This window comes from Toxorhynchites rutilus, chromosome 2 (genome assembly GCF_029784135.1).
Source record: "Toxorhynchites rutilus septentrionalis strain SRP chromosome 2, ASM2978413v1, whole genome shotgun sequence".
Lineage (NCBI taxonomy): Eukaryota > Metazoa > Arthropoda > Insecta > Diptera > Culicidae > Toxorhynchites > Toxorhynchites rutilus.
The window spans coordinates 247,680,751-247,689,543 of NC_073745.1; positions in this window are offsets into that span (position 1 = coordinate 247,680,751).

Genomic DNA, 8,793 nt, shown 5'->3' on the forward strand with positions numbered 1-8,793 from the left:
CAACCAAATTTGGATGAAGATCTGATCAGCCGTTCTCCCGTGAAGATGAGTTATTATGAGAATATTACAAAATATCAAGCAATGTTGCAGGAAACAAGACAACTGTACATAGCACTTTATAGCTGATACTGCCTTAGACCGTACACAAGCTTTTGATCCACAGTGCAAATATTATTTCAATGTCGATCTACCCATTAGGGATCTTTCTGAAGAGGCATTGGGAGGCTACCCAAAAATCAATAGGAAAAATAGGCAACTCAAACGAAGATCTAGTGAGATCATTGATCGTAAACTCCGATCCATTAATATCCCTTAAGCGAAAATCGTCAGAAGGATAACGAAGAATTATCTCAGTATCCCTTGACTAATCGTAAAGCAGAAAGCTTCGATAACGCAATTTGATGACATTGGAAATGAGAAGGGAGAATAGATGTAGTATGCAAAAGAAAAGCATCTAATATATGTCTGAAGCAAGCTGCAGTTTTGTTTATGAATCAAAAAAGATTAAAAAGCCATCATTATTTTACGAAAGTAAAGCATATGAGGTATAATTAATACATAATTTTATTTTTGACGTACGACTACGTCTAACCTTTCAATATAGGGGCCCACTTCAATATTTCGGTGTGAAAAAGTGTTCAGTTTTAGAACGCTAATACCTCCTCAATTAATGAATGGATTTAGCTTTCAAATACACTCAGTGATAGGAAATATCCTCAGCAATTGTTCATATGCTATACATTACGGTTTTTCAGCTCATATAAAGTTCAAATTGATGAAAAATTAGAAGAAAGAATTCCATACTTTCCCAGACATTTTGCAAACAGCAGCAAACAGCTATTCGTTACAAGCAACCACGAGTACGGGAGAAACGTATGGACAAGGTGAAGGAGGGAGACAAAAAAGATATTATAAGTGAGGGCAAATTGGTCATGAGGGGCAAAGTGGTCACCTGCTTGTTTGGTAGTATAAATATTGACTATAGATGCCGTATTGATAGCCACCTTATGTTTAAAGAATTTCATGACTTTTGAGTCACCCTGTACTTCAGTAGAGCTCTCGCATGTCAAAATACAAATAAAAACAGAAATTTCTCTCTCGATAGCCAATCGGCCGTAGTTCTGTGCGCATGGTATCTAAGGAATTTTTCGTGAAATTTAATTCATTCAATCTGATATATTGGACAAATCATCAGTTTGGACGACTGTTCACATATTCTAGATGAGGTGAACAGATATTTTGTTTAATCTCAGCGATTAATTAGCATTGAAATTATTTTCATGTTTGGGGGCAAAGTGGTCATAGGTGAATAACAACTTACAATGTTCTGTTTACTAAAGATGATATACATCATCACACTCTGCTCTTGAAGAAGATCCTTTTGTGGCTTTGACCCTGGATAAATATGCCACTCTAACTAAACCAAGCCTCATTATGCGGAACGTAATGTGTTTCTTACTACGTTTTTGTATGCAAGAGAAAATTTAAATATAGACTCTAAGTGAATAGGCCAAGCTTATTTTATACTTGTACCTTCTGTAACAAATATAATTAGAACAAATTTGGACGAAAAAAACGCATAAATCTATCCCATTTAGCTTGATATGTGCGGTTGACCACTTTGCCCCCACTAGGACCACTTTACCTCCAAGCAAAAAAAAGTTCGATTTTTCACCTTTTTTTTTTTCTTATGATCAAAAGTGTACTATTTTGAGTTTTTATAGTAAAAGCCGTTTGCCATCTTGAAGAACAATGAGTTGAACTATAATATTCTTCGAAAAACGGGATTTAAATCGGTATGTGGGCGCTGGAAATGGGCATATTCCTTAGGGTGACCACTATGCCCACACTTCCCCTATGGCTATAAAGTGAGCGATGGTTGGGCTTGGCCATATTCTATCATCGGACGCCAAGCAGGAAAACGCTATCTTGAAATTGATTTTCAGCATAAGAGATTGCTGCATTTGCCGGGGATGTATGCGGTGCGATACCGCAAGGGTGAAAGACAGGTGTTTCAATGGGATATGGAGCAGGAGAGCCTATCGAAGTGTGTTAAAAGCGGTGGAAGCGTTGCGCCGGGTGAATGAGTGGCTAATCGCGCTCGACTTGAAATAATGCTGGAGTTTTTAAACGGTTTTGACGTGGGACTACGTCTAACCGGAATATATGGAGGGTAAAATGAAAACCTAAACGCAGAACATGCAGGAAAAAATGAAAGATTTCGAATGCTTATAGCTCGAACATTTCGTACTGGATAGGAGAGATGTTTGCATCACTTGATAGGGAATATTTCTACGCATCTATCGCAACTAACAAAATGTTGTTTTTTATTAGATAAACAATTGAATAACTGTAAAATATTAGGCGTTATCTAAACGCCCTAACTGCATCGTTTTGATTGGCCCGATTTACGGTTTCCCTAACACAGCCATCAAAACCAAGCAGCCAAGCAAATCGGCATTGCAAATACATGAAAGTAGGGGGACTTTTGTTCTCATCGAAAAATGTTCCCTAACACAGACTTTAAAACCAAGCAGCGAAATCGGCATTGCAAACACACGAAAGAGCCTAGAGGCGAGTGAACTGAAAAGTTTAAACCCTCTTAAAGCCAAAAAGAAGAAAAAGAACACACGAAAGTAGGGGGAGCTTTTGTTCCCACCGAAATGTGTTCCCTAATAGAGGTTTCTAAACCAAGGTGCCTAGAGAAATCGGTATTTCAAATTCATGCATGTCGGGGGTATTTTTGTTCCGACTGGAATGTGTTTCCCTAACACAGACTTCAAATCCATGAAGCGTGGGGAAATCGGCATTGCGAATTCATACAAATCGGGGGTATTTTTGTTCCGATTGAAATATGTTTCCCTAACACAGACTTCAAAACCGAGGTTTCTGGGGAAATCGGCTCTGCAAATAAATGCAAACTGCGAGTACTTTTGTCCTCGCTTGCCTTTGTGCAGAGTGGAATATGTCTGTCCTAACATGATCTTCTAAACTTAGGAACCTGGGAAAATCGTGCAGCCACTAGAAGCGAATGAACTTCCCAGTTTCAAGCAAATTCGAGATTCGAGAAGTATGTACACTTTTGGGATGTTCAGAGGGAAATGTAAAATAAAATAATCGTTTGATAATTTTTTTTTGTCTTTATTGGAAAGATTTTCAGCCTTAGGCTGGTTCATCAAACGTTTGATAATTCTTCCGTACATATATTTTGTTCTAGTCATCATACCAAACGTAAAAGGTCCGTCATTAAATTTACTTGTAACGAAGAACAATCAATCACAATAAATGAATTGACTTTACACGGCATTTGTTCATTTTTTTCACTCACAGAGCAAATATATTGAACTCAATTGAATTTGGAAACTGTTTCATTCAATCAAGAATTTAATCAATACAAACGAATGATTGCTAAGCTAAGGTAGTTCCACGTGAACCTTGCGGTTATATCATAGATATAACCCACTCATTTTTTTTATTTAGCTGTGACATATTTGTATGTTTGTATGTAACATGTTTGTCTATGGCGCTGTACCACGTTATTTGAAATTTGACCCCTTTCCTGTTGACCGGTCGATCTGAAATTTGGAACACACCTTTATCTCTGCAGTCAGCATAAAACGGCGTATTTCATGATCTTGAAAATCCAAGATGACGACCGCTACAAAATGGCGGATTACATATTTTCTCAAAGCCCCATCAATATGAGTATCAAATGAAAGGGATTGACTAGTAGATGTTATTTATGAAAAATGCAAATCCAAAATGGCCACCACCACAAAACGGTGGATTATATATTTTCTCTAAACCCCATCAATATGGGTATCAAATGAAGGACTTGACTAGTAGAACACAGTTATTCATGAGGAGTGTAAAGCCCAATTATATCACGATACCAGACGGCAAATTCCTATTACGATATGCTTGCCATCAAGTATGTGTTCGTTGCCGGCTGAACAATAACCTCTGCAACATTTGCACGACAAATTTTGATTTTTTCGTATTTGAATCTAAACGTTTGAGTGTTTGCTGAGTGCTGAGGTTTTATTTTATCCTATATTTGCATAATACAGTAAACAGAATAGCATTTGCATTCTATGTCAAACCGATATAGTGCTTTTCAGATTTTCGTGAAAACTGGTAATTTTGTTCTTTATCGAAAAACATTAGATCCATATTTTTTTTCATTAGGGTGACTATTTCTATCGGTTCGAGCAATCAATTTTTTCGCCATTTTTCAAAAATTCATAACTTTTGAACTACTGTGCCGATTCAAATGATCAGTGTACCAATTTAAAGGGAATAAACTGGTGTACACTCCCTAAAACCCTTGCTCCTAAAGAGGGGGTAGGTGGCTCGAACCACCATAGAAACATTTATTGCTCCCCAAAACCTCCATTTGCAAATTTTGGTTCAATTTGCTTTATTAGTTCTCGAGTTAAGTTACAACCCCCCCCCCTTCCCTTCTCCCTCTGAAACCCCCACATGCACAATTTTGGTTCCGTTTGCTTGATTGGTTCTCGAGTAATGCACCCCCCCCCTCCTCTTAGGGAGAGGGTGGAGTGTGAAACCACCATAGAAACATTAAAACCTCCATATATCATATTTGGTTCCTTTTGCTTGACTAGTTTTTGAGGTGTTCATAAATTTGTGTTTCATTTGTACGGCAGCCTCCCTTAGAGAGGGGGAAAGAGTGTCGCACTACCATAGAAACGTTTATCGATTCCTAAAACCTCTATATGCTAAGTTTGATTCCATTTGCTTGATTAGTTCTCGAGTTATTCAACCCCCCCCCCCCCCTCCTGTAGAGAAGGGGAGGAGTGTCAAACCAACTAAGAAACGTTTCTTGTCTCCTAAAACCTTCACATCTCAAATTTGGTTCTGTTTGCCTGATAAGTTCTTGAGTTATGCAGACATTTATGCTTCGTTTGTACGGCGATTTATTTCTCAACATAGTAGCTCGATATACTTGACCCAGCGATGCTCCAACTTCTTCAATCCATCTGAAAAATACGTTTTCTCGAGGTCTGTAAAGTAGGTCTCCGTGGCGGCGATGACCTCCTCATTCGACTCAAATTTCCGCGCGGCGAGTGACTTTTTCAAGTTTGGAAACTAATAAAAAGTCACACGCGGCCGAATCTGGAGAATACGGTGGATGGGGCAGTATTTCGAAGTGCAATTCGACCAATTCGGCCGTGGCGATGGAGGAATTTCCAAAATCAATACATTGTTTGTTTCGTATCCTTCAACCATATGTTCATAAATATTAATTCAAAATGAATAATTATGTTCATAATGAATGAAGAGTCTGTGGCGGGATCTAATTTTTTTAAAGTTTGTGCAATATCCGTGATGCCCCTTCGGAATGGGCTGTGGATTTTCGTCAAAGAGTTTCCTTGTGACTTGCACTGTTGCACACTTGCACACGTATTGTAGGGCTTGTCACTTCGTTGAGCGGCCAAAGTTAGGAACGTACGAAGAAGAAGATAGAAAGCATTGTATGAACGATGTGTGTCGATGATGAACTCCATATTATTGTTTCATTTTCGAATCACAATTTCTTGCGTCGCGGTGCAGTCGTCAGCAATGTCTTCAACAACATTCGCATTGGATATAAACACGTGCTCTTCAGCAGGTTTTTTTTTATCAGGATTGTTGATAATAGCGTCATTTTCATTTGCAATCAGTGCATGTGTGATTTTGAAAATTTCAATAATTCATTGCGCATATTCAAAAAGCTCCCCGTAGATGCGTCTGGCTTCAGACGAATTGAGGTTACTTGTGCAAGTTCGATGGAACGAATATAGCGCCATCTGCCATTTAACAACGTAAATAAATAGGTTCTAAATATTTAAAAAAAAACGAACGACATTTTAATTATTTGGATATTGTTTGTACAAAAGTACTGAAGTCGCCATTGAATATATGTATTTTTTTTTGTATATTGTATTCTGTATTTTGTATTTATAAGCCGAATTTGAGAAAAACGCAAAAAAATATTGTAAAAAAAATTCTCCATAGGCCACGCTATTCGGTGTGAAATATATGGTAATCGGAATCCCACCGGTATCATATACAGTTTACAACCTATTCTCATGCCTACCAAGTTTTTTGTGCATAATGTCATTAAAATCGTTCGAGCCGTTTTGGAGGAGTTCGGTAACACACACCGTGTCACGAGATTTTTATATACATAGATTGGTAAGTTATTTTTCTGACGCACCATTTCATCCATACAGAACACATGAGCCATATCTCATTCCACTTCGTCATTTTTCATCGTGATACGCACCATCCAGCGACTAATCACGATCCATCTTTCATTATCACTCGGTTGTAAACATTCATTGCTTCCTAAAACCTCCATATGCAAATTTTGATTCAATTTGCTTGATTAGTTCTCGAAATAAGTAACACCTCCCTCCTTTCCTTCCTCCCTCTGAAACCTCCATATGCAAAATTTTGGTTCCGTTTGCTTGATTGGTTCTCGAGTAATGTATACCTCGCTCCTCCCTCTTAGGAGTGTGAAACCACCATAGAAACATTAAAACCTCCATATATCATATTTGGTTCCTTGCTTGACTAGTTCTTGAGATGTTCAGAAATTTGTGTTTCATTTGTGCGGCAGCCTCCCTAAGAGAGGGAGAAAGAGTGTCGAACTACCAGAGAAACGTTTATCGATCCCTAAAACCTAAATGCCAAGTTTGATTCCATTTGCTTGATTAGTTCTCGAGTTATTCAGCTCCCCCTCTCCTTTGAGAGAGGGGTGGAGTGTCTATTCACCATAAATACGTTTCTTGCCTCCTAAAACCTTCACATGCCAAATGTCCATAAGAATCAGACATACAGACGCACAGAAATCCATTTTTATATATATAGAAGACTAGCTGACCCGGCAAACGTTGTTTTGCCATATAAATTATTGCTAGTGGATATGTGTTTTGTTAAATAAAAAATAGTCAATATATTGTTAGTGTGTTTGAATGGTTTAACAATCTATAAAATCGATCGATAGATAAGAACGAATGAAAGGATTTGTGTTTGATGTTTATGCTGCTGAAAGTGACGGTGCATCGTCATTCGATAAACAAAGTGAAATGTTCGTGACTCATGTGTTCAACACACCAATGAATGGAGCGATGACCGCCGATGAAAATAATAATAATAAAACAAACGAATACTTTTCTTAATTCAATGTATTTTATTAACGTAACTGACATTTGTTTGATCTCTTAAAAGTTAAATGTAATAACGCTACTGATTTCCTCATAGCGTATTTGACAACTAACCAAAGGAAATATAAGGTAATCCTCGCTTTTGTCATTCAATTTCATACATCCAGGTGGTAATGGAGCTCAGACTGTTTAGTTTAAATACACGTGCTGTCATGTCATGACAATGCATGCGTTTTGGCCTGGCAATAGCAAAGGTTGTGTAGATTTGCCCGTTATAGCATCTTGTAAGTGAATGTATTCTTCTTCACGCAGCTTTTGTTGATTCTGTCGAATGAATCGCATCGTTATACGCACCATCCAGCGACTAATCACGATCGATCATTCATTATCACTCGGTTGTAAACACTGGTGGAGTGAACAAACAATAACCAACAACCAAACAAAACGGTTCTTGGTCAGGACCACCAAACCATTATCAAAGAGTTTAACGATGTAAATCTACGAACATATCGAACATCAGTGTGCAACAGATAGCCTAATGGAATCCTACGTCAACTATGCAGTCGTGTCTCGGACACAACCTTCCTGTGAATTTTTGGGTACAATTCCAAGCTGATGTTTAGTCTGAGAGAAAGAGATGTCTGTTCCCATACAAACAAACATATTAAAGCTTTTGAAAAATGTGCTTTTATCTGTTTATTTCACCCTTCAGCACACGAGGAAGCATGTTTTCTGTCGAAGATGGAATGTTTCCTGCCAACGCACGTTTGGGTGTTCGAACAATGGGCAATTTTCCGGGCGTTTCCCATTCTAGGAAATACATGTTTGAAAAGTGTATGAGTGAGAGAGACCAAAGTTTTTTCTTCGTTTTTTACAAAAAACTGTAACTCAAAGACTAGATTATCTACAAAATTATAGTAAAAGGATGAACCGTAGGAAGTTGTTTTGATTTTAATAAAAAATACCAACAATTTTTTAGGGGGTCTTTGTAGCCACTTGGTTACGCGTTCGCTTACCAAGCGATCGATCGTGAGTTCAAACCCAGGGCCCTGAATTGACCATCTTTGTGTTGTTATAGAAAAACTACGTCCAAGCAACCATCATCAGCGATGGAGATCGATCTACGGTGGAACAAAGATCGATTCATCCATACAACTGCTCTGCTCTGCAAGAAACATCGGGCTGCTGTTCTATAAATAAACCAACAATGATCAATATCAACTGTCTCCGCTGTCCGGTCTGCTGAACAATGGAAGAACAGAAAGAATACCCTTACCCTTATACCCTTTACCGTGATGTAGTGGAACAGAAAACTTAACGCCTAAATGGCTACTACTAACTACTATGTAATCTACAATTTATAGAAACATAAACATATGTACATGTACACGATTAAAACCCGGCTCTGTTACAGTTAGAATGCTAATGAGCCTAATAAATAAATAAATGGGATAAAAAAAACCAACAATTTTTCAATGAAAAATTACACTAAAAAAATATTTTAAAAATTGAAATTCGTTAATCTTAAAAACATATTTTTTAAACTCTCAAAAAAATTACACAATTTCCAATAAATCACCCATACATCGGAAAATGGGCACTTTTACAGGAAAAAAATTCT